The 16,190-nt window shown below is 50.5% G+C and overlaps 1 protein-coding gene across 3 annotated transcripts in view; it reads right to left on the bottom strand.

Moving 5' to 3' along the window:
• The window catches only part of MAPRE3 (microtubule associated protein RP/EB family member 3), a 43,691-nt gene that overhangs the window by 8,727 nt on the left and 18,774 nt on the right, over positions 1 to 16,190 (bottom strand). Inside the window, exons 1-2 of one of the 3 annotated variants that reach the window (XM_036027747.1) lie at positions 7,917 to 7,920; positions 6,600 to 6,604 (exon numbers count right to left, since the gene is read on the bottom strand). The exons of the other annotated variants lie outside the window; for them this stretch is intronic. The gene's annotated coding sequence lies outside the window, so the exon portion shown is untranslated. Of the gene's footprint in view, positions 1 to 6,599; positions 6,605 to 7,916; positions 7,921 to 16,190 lie in introns of those variants that run through there. 3 annotated transcript variants of the gene reach the window in all.

The raw sequence follows: 16,190 nt of genomic DNA, 5'->3' as shown, positions 1-16,190 counted from the left end.
GGCTGACTTTCGAAGCCAATAAGAGCCCCTTGGAGAAGTGGCCTGGGACCTCGCTCGGTCACATGGTTTATGGCAGTCTTTCCAGGACTGGAAATTACTGGGAGCAAGAGCAGAACTAACCACTCCCTACAGCCGCAGGTGGAAGGTGACATTGGAACAAACTGTGACAACGCCCCATCAGCTCAGGGGCCACACTATGGCACCCCCACCCTTCTTCAGTCCAATTATCATCCACTCCAACCCCTCCATGCTGGTGTATCTCTCCACACTATGCCCCTCTCCTTTCTTGAATAAAGACTTTATTCTCTAAGAAAAATTAAAATTAAAATAAAGAATACGTGGCTCTCTAGTCAGACCACCTGGGTTTTAATCTGGGTTCTACCAAGTCCTAGCTGGTTGACATTGGGCCTCAGTTTCTTCATCTAGTAAATGGGACCAGCAGCCCTGACCAGTGTGGCTCAGTTGGCTGGGTGTGGTCTGGAAGCCAAAGGGTCACTGGTTTGATTCCTAGTCAGATCACATGCCCAGGTCGCAGGTGTGGTCCCCGGTCCCGGCATGTATGAGAAGCAACCGATCAATGTTTCTCTGTCCCATCACTGTTTCTCTCCCTCTCTTTCTCCCTCTCTTCCCCTCTTCTCTAAAAGAAAATAAATTAATTAATTAATTTTAAAAAATGGGAACAAGAACAGACCCCACCTCATGGAGCTGTTCCATACACACACAGTGCTGAGCAGAGCCTGGCACACATTGGTATCTCATAAGTGTTATCAGCGTTACTGGGACAAACACCGAGAACTCAAGGGCACTTGTTTGAGAAGCAGGTGCCCAGCACACATCCAGGCGTGGGCATCCAAGATGCCAGCCCAGAAGGGGGACAGACTACTGTGCTTTTCTCTGCTCTTTCTGCCTGGAAAGAGCCGTCCAGGCTCCTGGACGTAGGCCTGGGACCACCGTACCCCCGACTCCCGGCTTCCCGTAGATTCCGCTTTGTAGACGCCGTCCTACCAGCCGGGAGAACCGGAACAGCTGCCGCGGGATCCGAGGAGGAGGAGGAGCTCTGTGGAGCCTGCCAAAACGTTTCGGGCTCCTGACAGGGGGCTATGCCCATTGTCACTGGGCTACCCCTTCCTGTCCAGGCCCAGCGCGGCTGAAGTCACCTGTCTGGGAAATACGCAGAATTGCTAGCCCTTGCCCTCGTGGATCACACATCCAGGTTATTCTGGGCTGCACGGAGGCAGCATGTGCTGGCAGGGGTGAAGGGTTCTGAGGGACGGAGGAGCCTGGCGGGCGGGTCACAAAGCCCTGGCAGACCCAGCCAATCACCCTCTTCTCACGGCTGAGCACAGGCCTGACTCATAGGGAGGCTCAGCCTCTCGGAGCTGAATTAGCCAAAGGCAGAGAGGGGCAGGTGGGGTAGTTCTGGGCTCCAGGGAACCAGCACATGCCCACCCAGCACGGAGCTGGGTGGTGTGGGTTCAGGTGGGGACTGGAGCTCTTCCACGATTCTGTTCCCAGAACACTGTTAGGGCGTGTAGCTCTTCCTTGAGATCCTGAACCCCACAGAGGTCAACGACGAGTCCCGGACATGACCTGCTGAACAGCGATCTGAACTCTTAATAACGAGGCTTTCCCAGGCTGGTCTGGGTGTTGCAGCCAAACCCCCTGTAGCTGCTGTCCCTGGGAAGGCGTCCTTCGGGAAGTTCTGGCCAGACTGCTCGAGCTGACCATAACTCAGAGGGTTAGGGGAAACCTAGCAGGGGATTAACAGAATTTCTCACTTGCTGAAATTAGTCCATTTCAGTAGGGTCCTTCTAGGTGGGCAGACAGTACGGTAAGGCTTTCTTCCCGAGGGCTCTCCACTGGAGATCTGAGGGCCTCAAACACCTGCTAAGTCAACAGACCTCCAGGGTGGGGGCCATCTGTCAAACCAGGGTGGCCGGCAGCGGACTCCTGGAAGCCGTGCTGTGCGGCGCAGTGAGGTTTAATGGCAGAAGATGTGGCTTGGCTGGCAGCGGGTGCTGCCACTTACTGGCCGGGAGACTCTGAGCAAGTGGTTTGAGGCTCCCACTGAGAATCGGGGTGATGGTGCTGTGGAGCACAGGGTTGTCGTGAGGTTAAGGAGAGGCCCTGTCTGAGGGAGGTGGAGGTTCATCAGCACTCTGACTTTGGGGGCTGAGCAACCTCTACAGCAGGCAAAGAATTTGCAAGAGAGGGAGAGGAAAGGAGGGAGAAAGAGAGGGAGAGAAACATTGACGTGTGAGAGAAACATCTATGGTTGCCTCTCACACGTGCCCGACTGGGAATTGAACCTGTGACCTTTCAGTTCGCAGGCTGGCACTCAGTCCACTGAGCCACACCAGCCATGGCTGATTGGCTTGGTTGACTCACATTCTCCTCTCCAGCACTCTGGACAAACGACCTCCCCAGAAACTTCTGATCAGGGTCCTCAGCAGGGACAGGCCTGGCTTTCAGCCGTGGCCCTCAGGCAGAAAGACAGCCGAGCTTTTGGAGTCTTGTTGCCTATGTCTTTAATTAGCATTGGCTCAGGGCCCTGCACACAATAGCTGCTTAGTAAATATTTGTTGAATGAATGAATGAATGAATGAATGGGAGAGGTTCAACCACAGTGTGGGGTTTCACAGGTGGGCTCAGAAAGGGTGGTTTTCTGGCCTCGTTTCTTGTTTGTCAACCCGAGGAGAAGGGAGGAGAGTAGAATGCCAGCTGTACGCTCCGGCCACATAACCAGACGCGGCGCGCAGCCCCTGGACGCTCGAGAGAGATTTACAACAGCTCTCCCTCTGATGCACGTGAGAGAGAGACCGTATAACAGGGTGCTGCCAGGCGCCTCGGAGCAGGGTTAGGGTGGTCTCGGAAGGGAACGTGGTAATCTGCTGGGAGCGGGCCTGGGTCAGGACACAGGGTGGGGGAGCCCCTCTGCCCCTGGCCTGCTTCGGGGGGTGGGTTGCTGGCCCCTCTGCAGCTGGTCTGAGGATAGAGAGGGAGCAGGAACAAGACGTGTTGGGGAGAGAACATTTGTTTCTCCATCCCCAGTGGGCCTGCCATTCCCCAACGACCCTTCATGCTTCCAAAGCACCCTTCCATGTCTGGGGGGCACATGTAAGCTGTGTCACATTATTTTCCCTTAAAACGATGTTTCTTCAGGCTGTGTGGCTTACAGTCATCATTGAGCAAAGTGGTGCGTTTGCCCTTCCTCTGAAGCAGCTGCATTCATCATTGTTCAGCTTTCTTGCCCTTGACCCCAGGCCCAGCCCTTCTCTGCTCCCATAGCTCCCCCACCCCATAGCCACTCCCTCTCAGAATCCTCTGTTTTTATTTCCTTGCCTTTTTGACAGACTGTTCAGATAATCCTTTAACCTTTCCACTGCAGGGTCTACTCTTTGGTTCCCAGGCCCACACTCAATCCACTGAGCCACACCAGCCTCCACTGCAGGGTCTACTCTGGTGAGGTCCAGAACAAACGTGACCGTGTTCGGTGTTAGGTTCTCTGTCCTCTCTCTCACCATCCGAGACCCCGCGCACCCACCTGCCCCGCAGGAGGCAGGAGGCCCTGTTAGCAGCGACATTCAGGGAGGGGCACCCGAAGGCTTGCCTAGCTTCACGCAGCTTCTCTCTGGGCCTACCACAGTGCCAAAGTTCCCACCACACCGGCCGCTCTCGTGGACTATAGCACTTGTCTCCAAAGAGTTATTATTTTGATTTTGCATAAAGAAAATGAAAGCTCTGGGTTCAAGAGACTTGCTCAAGCTCAAGATCAACCACCAGCGAGGCCAGAGCACGCGCCCAGGCCTCTGAGCCCAAGCCCTGCGCTCTTCCCAGAGCATCACACTGGGGCAGAGGGGAGAGCGATTTGATTTCGTGCAGCCCCAGTCACGATGGCTTGCTCTGACTCAGGCCCCTGAGCATCAGGAGAAGGAAAAGGCAATTTCAAAGGTTTTCCGCTGCAAGTGTTTGCTGAGCTCTGCCACAGCGGGCTGAGCACTCCACAAGGCACCGCGAGGACGCGGGGTCATTTTAAGGCACGGTCTCGTCCTTAAAGGGCCTTTGTTTGGCTGAGGACACAAGTCATCATGAACCGAGGGGCCCGAGAACCAGACTACATGAGGCACTACCCAGTGGAAGGCCGTCTGGCCTCCGAGTGCCCCAGGGGAGTGAGTACGAAGGACGAGGGCGGCTCGGCAGTCAGACGGCTTCTGGGGGAGTGAAACCCAGCTTGGGCCTTTAAAGGTAACAGAGTGGCGGAGAGCAGTGAAGAGAAAGTGGAAAGTTTGGGACGCGGGAAACATGTTTATCATGACTTTTGTTTTTAAAAATGAACATAAAACCAATGACCAAATCGTAGAGGAATGCTAGGGGACACGATCAGGAGAGGAAGTGGGGGAGGCAGTGGCATTCCCGGAGCCAAAGGAGGGACCCGTCTCAAGGAGGAGGCCACCTGCCCGGTTTAATGAAGTTACCGGCTGTCGGTGGAGAAACGGGCACCAGATTGTGCAAGGAGCGAAGAAACCCTGAGTCACTCTGCTGGCGTGTGAGCGTGGGAGCTGGACCTGCAGACACTCTAAGGTCGGGTCACTCGCCCACGAGGATGCTGGGAAGGGAGGTCAGGGGTTGGTCATCCGGGTCATCTGTGCCTGCTGAAGCACGGCAGTGGACTGGAGAGTGGCTGGGTGCCAGGTGGAGGGCACCTGGCTGCTTTTAGTGCAATCTGGAAGTGATACACAGATTTCTCATAGCTGGGTTCTTTATCGAGACACCTCACCCCTCCTCTTCAGAGTCCCCACCCCACCCGAGTTCCAGGTCTCAACTGTCCAAGGAAGCCGATGGGCGCAACCTCACGGTCTTCCCGGAGCTTCCTACCACACTGTGTCGCAAAGAAAAAGAAAGAACGGGGAAAAATCTAAATATAATAATGTCTTAACTAGGTTGAATGTTTTAAACATTAATTTACTATTCTGTGTAACTGTGGTTGATCAGAACCCCTTTAGATCTCTGAAGATTACTAAGGCAGGGTAGACTAAACACAATGTATTCCCGAGCACTTCGAGAGCCTCAGACTCCCTCACTCGTCTCTTGGAGTGTGTGTTCCAGGCGCTGAGCCAGGCCTGGGCCCGCAGGGACACTGGCTTCTACAGCCCTAGGCGGGCGAGCCCCAGCCCCGGCCCCCGAGGAGTTCACGGACTGGGGTGTGAGCTGGCCGAGCGAACAGAATAACCAAAGTTCAGCACGTTACTCCACAGCCCCCAGAGGGAGGAATGGCACGCGGCTTCCTGGGTCAGGGAAGGCTCCGTAGTTTGAGTTGGGTCTTGAAAGAGAAGCTCATCAGGCAAGCAGGAGTCAGGGGTCAGGAGTCAAGAGGAAAGAGGAATGGGCTGGGAGGGGGGAAAGTGCCACGGATAGTTCACCCAGAGTGCACGTTGGGGGCAGAGGGCGATGTGGTGAGAAAGGAGGACGGAATCCACACGCCAGCTGTGTGAGGAGGTCAGGGGCTGGTTCACCCTGGGGCAAACTCCCCCAGGGGGTTTTCCATGTTTGTAACACTACAAAAATATCTGTAACAATACTACATTTAAAGTAACTGAGCATAATTTCCAGATTCAAATTACAGCAAATGAAATTACAATGCTTAGAATAACTGCATAAAATTTATAATTCTTGAGGCTTTATTTTTTGTAGTAAAAGCTGAGGAGATTCCCAAGTGTGCTGGCAGGAATCAGGGCTCCTATCAATTTTTATAAACTCTTTATTTTGAAATAATTTAGACGCATGATTGCAAAATAGGGCAAAGAATTCCCATGTATCTTCCTTCAGCTTCCCCAGTGACATCTTACATAACAATTGTTAAGGCCAGGAAGTTGACATTGGCATATTATTAACTCAGCTACAGACCCGATTTGGATTTCATCAGCTTCTACATGCATTTTTTTGATGTACAGTCTGTGAAATTTTTATCACATGTACAGGTTCATGTGATCACCCCCTACTAGGACACAGAACTGCTGTACACCCTCCATGAAACCTCCTGGTGCCAGCCGGTCATGGCCACGCCCCCTGCCAGAGGTTACCCCTGGTAATCACAGGTCAGTTTCCATCACTATAATTTTGTAATATTTTTTAAAGATTTTATTTGTTTATTTTTAGACAAAGGGCAAAGGAGAGAGAGAGGGACAGAAGCATCAATGTGTGGTTGCCCACTGGGGACCTGGCCCACAACCCAGGCATGTGCCCTGACTGGAAATTGAACTGGTGACCCTTTGGCTCTCAGGCCAGTACTCAATCCACTGAGTCACACCAGCCAGGGCTAATTTTGTAGTTTTAAGAATGTTATATAGGCGGCCCTGACTGGTGTGGCCTAAATGGTTGGGTGTCCTCCCACAAAGCAAAAGGTCACCGGTTCAATTCCCAGTTAGGGTGCACACCTGGGTTGTGGGTTTAGTCCCGGATGAGGGCATGTGCAGGAGGCAGCCAATCAGTGCTGCTCTCCCACATCGCTGTTCATCTCCCTCTCTTTCTCCCTCCCCCCCCTCTAAAAATAAATAAATAAAATATTAAAGAAAATAGAATGTTACATAAATAGGATATACAGTAACTTTTTGAGACTGGCTTTTTTTTCTCAGCATAACACCTTTTAGTTCCATCCAAATTGTTGCATGCGTTAGTTCCTTTTTTACTGCTGAGTAGTATTCCAAACAGCAGTGCAGGTGTGAATGTACCACAGTTTGTCCGTTCACCCAGTGAAGGGCATCTGGCTTGCTTCCAGTTTTGGACGACTACAAAAAAACCCTATCAGAACTTTCCTTAGTTTCTTCCTGCTTTGTCCATGAGAGTCTGTCTCTAGGCGAGCTCTCTCCACATTTCCCTGCTCTTTGGAACCACAAATCAGGTTGGGGGTGGTAGATGGAAGGCCCAGGCATTAGGCTGGTGGCAGGGGACTGAGAAAACACAAGTGTACAAGCAACTCTTTAAACTGACTATTCCCAGAATTCTCAGTTTGTCAAGATCTAAACCTGTCTGTGCCCCTGAAAGCCAGATTCTTGCTGCTGCTTTTTTTAAAAAGGGTTTATTTATTTATTTTTAAAGAGAAGGGAAGGGAGGGAGAAAGAAAGGGAGAGAAACATCAATGTGTAGATACCTCTTGCATGACCCCCTACTGGGGACCTGGCTTACAACCCAGGCATGTGCTCTGGCAGGGAATTGAACCAGTGACCCTTCAGTTCTCAGGCCAGCACTCAATCCACTGAGCCACATCAACCAGGGCCAGATTCTTGCTTCTTACATGCATTTACACTATAGCCCAGATTTGTGAATTATCTTCCTGGTGAGCATGTACCTCACTTATCTACGCTTATTTTGAAAGTCCTGGCATAATTTCACCAAGGAGACTTTAGAATTATAGTGGACAATTCAGGGAGCCTTCACCATGAACAAAGTTGAGAGAATAGTTTGAAACATCCAATTATTTGAGGATTATTGGGGCTGAATCCAAGGTTCAGAATGACCTGTCTAAATTTCAACCCAACCCCTAGCTGGTGTGGCTCGGCAGTTTGAACACTGGCCTGCAAACCAAAGGGTCACTGGTTCAACTCCCAGTCAGGGCACATGCCTGGGTTGTGGGCCAGACCCCCAGTAGGAGATGCATGAGAGGCAACCACACACTGATGTTTCTCTCCCTCTCTTTTTCCTCCCCTTCTGCTCTCTCTAAAAAATAAGTAAATAAATAAATCTTTTTAAAAATCATAAAAAAATAAATTTCAACCCAAACGTGCACAAAATCCTCTTTAAATAAGAAGCTAAAGAAGGATGAAAACAGAAGTACAACAAAGGACCCATCGTGTCTAGAACAAGCCCTTGTAACAGCCCTACCCTCAGTCAAAACACCCAGTGGAGGGACAGGGGCTCACGCGAGGCCGCATACACGGGACAGCCATTCCCTGACCGGAACTCAGCGCTCTCTCTCCTCCAGTGGCTCCCGAGGCTGTGCGTTTTATAGCTGTAGACTAAGTTCTGCTTTTCCTTTTAACTGTTTCTTTTGACTGAAATAGTCAATAATTGCGTGCCTTCTTCTGGGAAAATCAACAGCACACTTGGAGTGTTTTGCCCAAAGATCTGCTGAGGCTTCTCCTCCTTTTCGCACGCCCTCAGCCACAGCCTCGAGGGCCTCGAAATGCCCTGCGGTCCTTTATGGGGAAGACCTTCCGTTGGAGCCACAGCTGAGTAAGCGCTGGGACAGACTCTGGTTATCTGTTGTTCTCTTTCAGAAAGGGCGTGAGATTTTCCAAGGAAAGTTACAGTTTTGTCAAAGTGAAGTTCATCACCAAGGACCCGATTTTCCCCAAGGAGGAAATGCTATACTTCTGACAGACTACAGGCCATTCAAAACTCTCCACCTTTTCTGAAGCTATCACACTCATAAGTGAACCGAGCCCAAGGTACGCACATCACTTCCTTAGGAACGTGAACAGGAAGGGGTCTTCCGTGAGCTCACCAGCCCTCCAGCAACCTCCCACTCCGGGCTCACCTAATTACCATGAGCATCCCTCCTTCCGTGTGCACGTGAGGGCTGCACAAACCTCGGGTGTCACGACTCAACTTCACGGGACTCACCAGACATCAACAGTCCGCTGCGGTCTCCCCCGACTTGCGGCAAAACCTCCTCACCTCTCCAACGGGCAAGAGCCCCAGCGGCTAAGCTGGGGGGGCTTCTGCACACCTGGCGTGAGGGTCCCCTTTAAACGTGAGGGTATTTCGTGCTGCACACCACGGGTAGCTCACCGAAAACATGCACGTCTCTCAGTAAACAAGCCCAATGCTGGGGAAATCCTGTTACTTTCTCCCTGAGTATTTCTATTTGTGGTGATGATGCTCTGAGTCCTGCTGCCTTACTTTCAGACGTCTTGCTTTCAAACAGGCCATTTGGGCCCACCGGGTTCCGCGCAGGAAGAAGAGGCTGTCACAGAATTCCGGCAGCAGGAGGACTGGGCCTTGACCGAAGAACCGAGCTCTGGCCACTCGGGAACCCAGGGCTGCTTTCCCCTCACGACACGAAGCTGTGTCCAGACCTCACATGTGCATGAACTTCAGCGTCTTTTCCTTTCCTCCGCCCATGGTGACTATACCTGACGGTAGCTCCTCACGCTCGGGGTGTCCCCTCTCTGGAGGTCAGGGGAAGGTCCCAAAGGGACCACCGAAACAGAACCCTTATCAGCTCCTTCCTGGAATAAGAATTCGGGAACTTCCCTTATTTCAGAGGGGGGCGGGGGGGCCGGGGGACTGGGCCCACGTTCCTGCAGCGGCAGGAGTCCTGCTTGGGCTTGCCCTTCGAGCCTCTGCTCGAGCACGGTCATGTGGCCGCACACGGGGTGCCGAAGCACCCAGTATGTATGTGTGTGGATAGTACGTGTGTGGAGACGCACCGGCCGGAGGAATCCTCCTCTCATCCACTCGAGGCTCCTCACTGACGAGGACTGTGTAGCACGGTTGACAGCTGGCTGGACAGTGATGACTTCGAAGTGATGTGCAGGGACCACTTACTCCTGTGACCCCCCCCCCCCCCAGCCCAGGACACTGCAGCAAGTTGCAAAAGCAGCTTAACATGATTAAATTTCCCCTAAAATCTACTGCTATTTGTCTTCTCGGTCTTCTCGCTGCTACAGATCATGAAGTAGGCCCACGAGGCTGGCTACCTTCCCTGAGGCACAGCAGGCGCATCTGGTGTGAGTAGAATGTCGCCGTGGGGAGGGCTGTTTCAAAAGAGGCCAGACCCCAGGTACCTTGTTCCCAGACAAGCTGGGATGGCCTTGAATTAGGACTAAGATAGGACAATGATGACTCCACAGCGGCAAACGGGCTTTCAAAATAAGGATGGCCGAGCGAGGTGCATGCTCACCAGAAACACCACGAGTGCCCTGCAGTGCCTGTCAGGCGGGGGGCCAGGCCGGTCTCCCAGAGCGCACAGGGCGCCGGGGTCCTGGCACTTCCAGGCAGAGGAGGGTAAGGGTGGGGTTTGGCTGAGGGTCTCAGGGTCCCTAGTGGTTGCTGGGCACTTTGCAGTCTGGTCAGGGCTAGTACAAGGTCAACTCCATGTAACAGTCATAGGATGACCACTTAACAGTAAACAAGAACCTGTTATTGAGGGTGCAGGGAAATGTACTCTTTTTACTTTTTTGAGGATTTTTTAGAATATAGTTTAGGGCCAAGTCAATAACATGCCAGGAAGCAAAATCTCAAACGCTTCCTCAAAATGTACTCTTTGAAATATGGTTGGAGAGTGTAAAATTGCCTTTTGGAGGGCAATTTTGTAAAAAAAAGAAATTATATTAAAAGCCTTTATGTTTTATATACTCGTTGACCTTATTTCTACTTCTCGGAATTTTATACTAAAGCAATACTTGTGGGTGTGTATGAAGCTTCAGATACAAGCATATGTGTAACAATGAAAAACTGGAAACAAGTGAGATGAACAATACAATAACGAATTACTGTATAAATCACGGTCCACCTAAACCACGCAGCTGCTTAAGAGAGCACTATTGTTGGAGGCTGTGTAATGGCTCTTTGGCACGGCGGGCCGGCTGACTCAGCACCCACTCCCAGCGCCCCGCTCCCTGGCCGGTCTCCACGGTGGAGGCCAGGAAAAGGAAAAACTGGCCCGCGGACCCTCCCCAACACACAGGCACACGCACCTCTCTACAAAGAGAGCCGGGGATGGAGAAGGGCTCCCCAGGTGACTCCGATTTGCTCTCCGACCTGTTTGAGAACCACTTCCTTCTCCTAACCCCATCATGAATGAGGGCTTTTCTGTCCCCATTTATTTTTTCATTTATCTCTTTATATGAGTATAAAGTCACAGAATATTTTACTCAATGGGTTATAATGCATTAGGACGATTTATTTTGATGTTCACATTGTCCCAGCTTTGGCCACTGGGAGCTCCTTCCAGCTGGCCCCTCTTTCTGACCCATCCCCACCATCCTTGGAGAAGTCCTTACTTTCTGGTGCAAAAATATGTTCGAGGCTCAACTTATACTTTCCTTGCCTCAGTCTTGGAACAAGCCATTTCTCTAAGGATTCCTGGTCCTTTTTTTTTTCCTTTAAAGATTTCATTTATTTTTAGAAAGAGGGGAAGGGAGGGAGAAAAAGAGGGAGAGAAACATTGACATGAGAGAGAAACATTGATCAGCTGCTTCTTGTGCGCTCCCCTCCCACCCCCAACCGGGCACCGAACCTGCAACCCAGGCACATGCCCTCACAGGGATCGAACCAGCAGCCTTTCACTTTGCAGGAGGGTGCCCAACCAACAGAGCCAGACTGGTCAGGGCACCCTGGTCCTTTTAGGGAAGAGTGAAAATCACTTTTGAAGACTTAAGCATCATGTTAATATTTATAATAAAAGAGGACCGAGTACAGTCAGGAAAGAATAAGAAAGAGCCCGCTCTGTGATTATAACTGATAAGCAGGGGTAAACAACTATGAGCTGGAGCCTTTTTAAAAATAAAGTTTTACTGGAACACAGCCACACTCACTCATTAACCTATTGTCTACGGCTGCTTCCCTTTTACAGCAGCAGAACAGAGACCATAGGGCTTGCAAAGTGTTACATATTTACTATCTGATCCTCACAGACAATGTCTGCTGACCCTTGCTGACAAGTATCTACATGTTACAGGCAGGACCACCTATCAGAAGGAATAGTGTGACCCAGAGATGCAGCAAATAAGACCAGTATGTCTTCCCAGATGTTACAAGGTCACACCTTTGTCAATGCAAAATAAGCCACAAACCTGGAAAAACCGCAATGTCTCATGACGTAGCCTCTGGTTGTAAAAGCAATTATAGACAGAGGGAGTGGCTACTGTGGAGTGTAGAAAAAAGGATGGCTGGAAAGTAGAACCGTGTCAGTGCAATTTTAACATTGTCCAGTGGAGTGGCACTCCGGCGAGTTGACATCGGTATCCTGGTCACTAGGACAGTGTCTCCTCCAGTGGAGAGGGGAGAATTAATCAAGCCTGACTACAGTGCGGATGACATGCCATTTCTGAACGCCTTCCAACTCTATTTGCCTTGACTTTGTGCTTGCAAAGCAAGCTGTGGTTACCTGTCTGATTTTCAAGACACCATCATACAGGGAAGACGCATATCCCTCGCTGTATTCAATTTACTTTCTGGTACAAATGTGCCTGAGTAAATCCATGTAAGTCAATTTTCTCAGGGCTCAGTGACCTTAAGGAGAGCTGATCATAAAATGCCAACTCTAAAGACATGAGAGGTTAGATCCTGAACTGTGTCAACTCCCTTAAAACACAACTCACGATAAAACAGCCCGATTGACCACCATTACATTTCTCTCAAAATGCGCGATGCAAAAGAATGCTGAAATGTTGGACAGCTCCCACCCTCAAAGATTAGGCCTCTGGCCAAATCCTGAGGTATCCTGGAAGCATTCTTCTAAGTCAGTGTTCTCAAGATTTCCATTAGAGTTCTGTCTTTCCTGGCAGACATGGCCTTCCAGACCCAGCCAGTGGTCAGGACCAAGCTGAGCCTGCAGTCGTAGGGCAAAGAACCAGGGCTGCCCTACTTCCAGGTCCAACAAACATTAGCGCTGGCGAGTCTGAAACGGGAGTAGAGGGCTCACCCCTGGTCCTCGACCACGCCCTCCCACTGGGCAGGGAGCCACACAGAGTGTATTAAAACTCTCACATTTGTCTTTTTAATTCCAAAGCTTGGCTCAAAGTAGGTGCTTAATGTCTGTTGAATGATCTGTCTCCTCTTCCCGCAAACGATCCATCCCCACCTCCTAGAACAAGTCACTATTTTTAAAAAATTATCTGAGAACATTACTCAGTGAGAATGAGTGTCCTATTTCCTCTGGAACATGACTTTAAAATTGTGTGCTTTTTTCCCAACTGGCGAACTATTCTTTATTACTGATTTTCTTGACAAAAAGTTTTGCTGTAGCTTTTAGATATAAATATAACCAATGTAAACACATCTCATTTATTCTTCGCCCTTAGTCGTAGGAGTAATATCAGTTTCTGATTTCCCCAAATCATGACATTAGACAATCATACACACCTGTGTCTCAGAGGAAGCTGGCCCAAAGGAAGGACAGATGTGGGGTGGTGGTGGTGAAGGTCAGGGAATCAGCCCTCACATGTGTGGACGAAGAAGGTCAAGGTGACAAGTCTAGCATGATTTATGACAGTGAGTTATTTCAGTAAGGGAAGGAGAGGAGGAACGCCCATTAATTTCAGTGGAGTGGAGAGAACGCAGTTATTGTCTGTGAACCTCTGGCCTGATTAAGAGTTCCCGAGTCTGGTAAGGCTGGGGGGGATGCCTAGAAGCTGCCAGGGCCTCCCGGAGGGACGGTTTAAGTGATCTCATGGTTGCAGGATTCTGGAGGGACTAAGATAGAAAGGAGATACTATGGCAACTGTGTGAAAACGAACCCATTTCCTTTTTATTTCTGTGGGGCTCTGCAAAGTGAATGGGGAGTTTTACTTATTTATTTTTTTAAGCAGGGGTTACTCTGGAGCTGGCAGACAGGGGTCATACCTACAGAGCAGCGACTTTCAGCAAAGCCAATGGCAATGACCACAGGCCTTTTGTGGCCAACTGCTACCACCCCCAAAGGTCCCTTCTCCCCATCGCCACCATCCGTCAAGCTCTTTATCTAGTGATCAGGGCTGTGGGCAGTAGTGGTGCAGTCACACTGTCACTTCCTTTCTGCTTTGTCCTTCCACTAGGGTGACATGCCGTGTGCGGGGTAGGCTGTGCCTCGGCGGCAGACCCGACTGCCCCCGGGGCTGACCAGCCAAGCCTCCCAGACTCTCTGCTTTCGAGCCCTCCAACCCCGTAAGTGTGCACTGTGTGCCGGCCGAGGGTCAGGGACAGCGGGGCACTGGTGGCAGACGGACGAACCGAACAAGGCCCCCACAGCGTGGAGAGAGACATACGGAGACATATACGAAGGCCAGGATAGCAATCAGTCCTTCCCTGGTAATTATTTGAACAATTATTCTCTGGTAATTAAGTGTTATTGAATTTGAAAAATTATGAAAGTGGTATTAAAATTCAAATAATACAGATGTGTATAAAATAAAAAAGCAAAATCTCCTGGTATCGGGTGTGTGTATTCTTCGGACCTCTTAATGTACATATTCAAACTATACACACACACATTTTTTCCATTGTTTAAAAAAAAACAGAATTAAAACGTAAATATTCTGTGACTTTTCTTCGCCTTGAAAAATACGGTCATTTTCTATGCAGGGCGTACAGAGTCACCACGTTCTGCTTCATGGTTGCATTTTCATTTGTATCCAGAAATAATCAATTTCTCTGAAAAGGTTAGGGGATGTTTTGGACAAAAGGTGGTATGTGACCTGGGCCTCGAAGGAGGAGCTGGAGTTCATTCAGGAGTAAGCAAAGCCACGGGAAAATGCTCCTGATGCCTGCGTGGGGAAGGGGCTGGAGGGAGAGGTGGTTGGGGAGTGGGGACGGGCTGAGCACATAAGAGGGTGTGCAGACACACGGCGTCTTCTTCGGGGACCACCAGCGGCCTGGTGAGGGCATGCTGTTCCTTACACTTTGATGTGCAACACAGTCACCTTAGGAATTTCTTTTATTTTTTTTTAAGATTTTATTTATTTATTTTTAGAGAGAGGGTAAGGGAAGGAAGAAGGGAGAGAAACATCAACGTGTGGTTGCTTCTTATAGTCCCCACACTGGGGACCGGGCCTGCAACCCAGGCATCTTCCCTGACTGGGAATCAAACCCGTGACCCTTTGGTTCGCAGGCTGGCACTCAAGCTACTGAGCCACAGCAGCCACGGCAACCTTCAGAATTTCTTAAAGCTGCAGCTGCCCCACCCCCTACCTCGAGATTCTGATTCAGCAGGTTGGTGACCCCAGAGTCTCTGCTCTCTGCCCGCTCGCTGTCACGGACAGAGCAGCAGCCACACCGTCCTTCACACGAGCAAGGCAGAGGGAGGCCCTGAACGCCCCCAGGGGCAGAGTACGAAATCCTGACATCCTTACATTTTGCTCTCACTTAGCCATCTCGGTCTTTGCTTCCAGCATCCTCTTCTGCACCAACTCTTTACTTTGTAGTTTTATATCATCTCTCATCTGAGAAGTTCAAAGTATTCCCAACACCGACCTCATGATTGGGCAATGGGGGAAGGCAATAACTCATTTTAAAGGAGGATAAACAGACACACCAGCAAGCTCACTTCCCTACCATGGTGGGTCAACAAGCTGAAGACGGAACTCAAGGCTGCCTTTCATTCTGTTCACAAAATTATTGTCCTTTCCCCTGAATTACATGGACTCTGTGTCATTTTCTCATTAATCAAGGCAGTGTATGGAAAACGGCCAGCATAGCGCCCAGCTCACGGCAGGACAAGTCATTTCTCTCCTTGACCACAACCAAGCAGGGGCTGCCCAGGCGCTCCAGAATTTAGTGGGCATTTCCTGATGTTCTGCAAAACAGCCACCAGGAACCCACAGAGGCTTTCTTCTAAGGGTGCCAGGAAAAACTTGGAAATGCCATCGAACGATGAGGACAGCTGCACCTCAAGGCTTTGCTCCCGTGTCAGCAGGGGAGACAGGGGCGCTGCCATTGCACAGCTGGCGGACAGCGGGAATGAGCAATGGACAGGGACTTCGCAGCATGCAGTGGTGCTGAGCTGGTGTGCAACTCTCTCCTAGGTCCGAGGGGACACGAAGGGAAGAGCAGGATTACCTTTCTGCTAAGGGTTGGGAAGGGTCACGTCTGACTTTGGATGAAGCCTTTCGAGCCAAGAACTGTCACCCATTACCTGAAGAAGGCACACTCTCTAGAAGAGAGCTTCTCAGAATTGAGGGTGCACAAGAATCATCTGACTGGCCTGCTACTACCGCAGATCTCTGAGCCCATCCTCAGTGGGGACAGTGCTAGGCTGGAGCCCAGGAATCTGCATTTTCATAGGCTGCCAGTGAGTCAGTTGCAGGATCACATCTGAAACCACCCTGCCCTAAAGAATACACGCAAATACCCCATCCACCTGCTCCTGTTACCCCGCCACCACTGTTAACCAGTCGGTGGCCTGCCCAGCACGAAGCTGAGTCACGGAAAGCACGTGTTTTTGTTTGTTCGTTTTTCACATTGCAGTGTTCCTCATGTCTGACAACTTCGGT

The sequence above is a fragment of the Phyllostomus discolor genome, chromosome 6, assembly GCF_004126475.2.
Source record: "Phyllostomus discolor isolate MPI-MPIP mPhyDis1 chromosome 6, mPhyDis1.pri.v3, whole genome shotgun sequence".
Taxonomy (NCBI): Eukaryota; Metazoa; Chordata; class Mammalia; order Chiroptera; family Phyllostomidae; genus Phyllostomus; species Phyllostomus discolor.
Note: the sequence above shows the minus strand (reverse complement) of the source record. Positions and strands in the feature narration are given on the sequence as shown.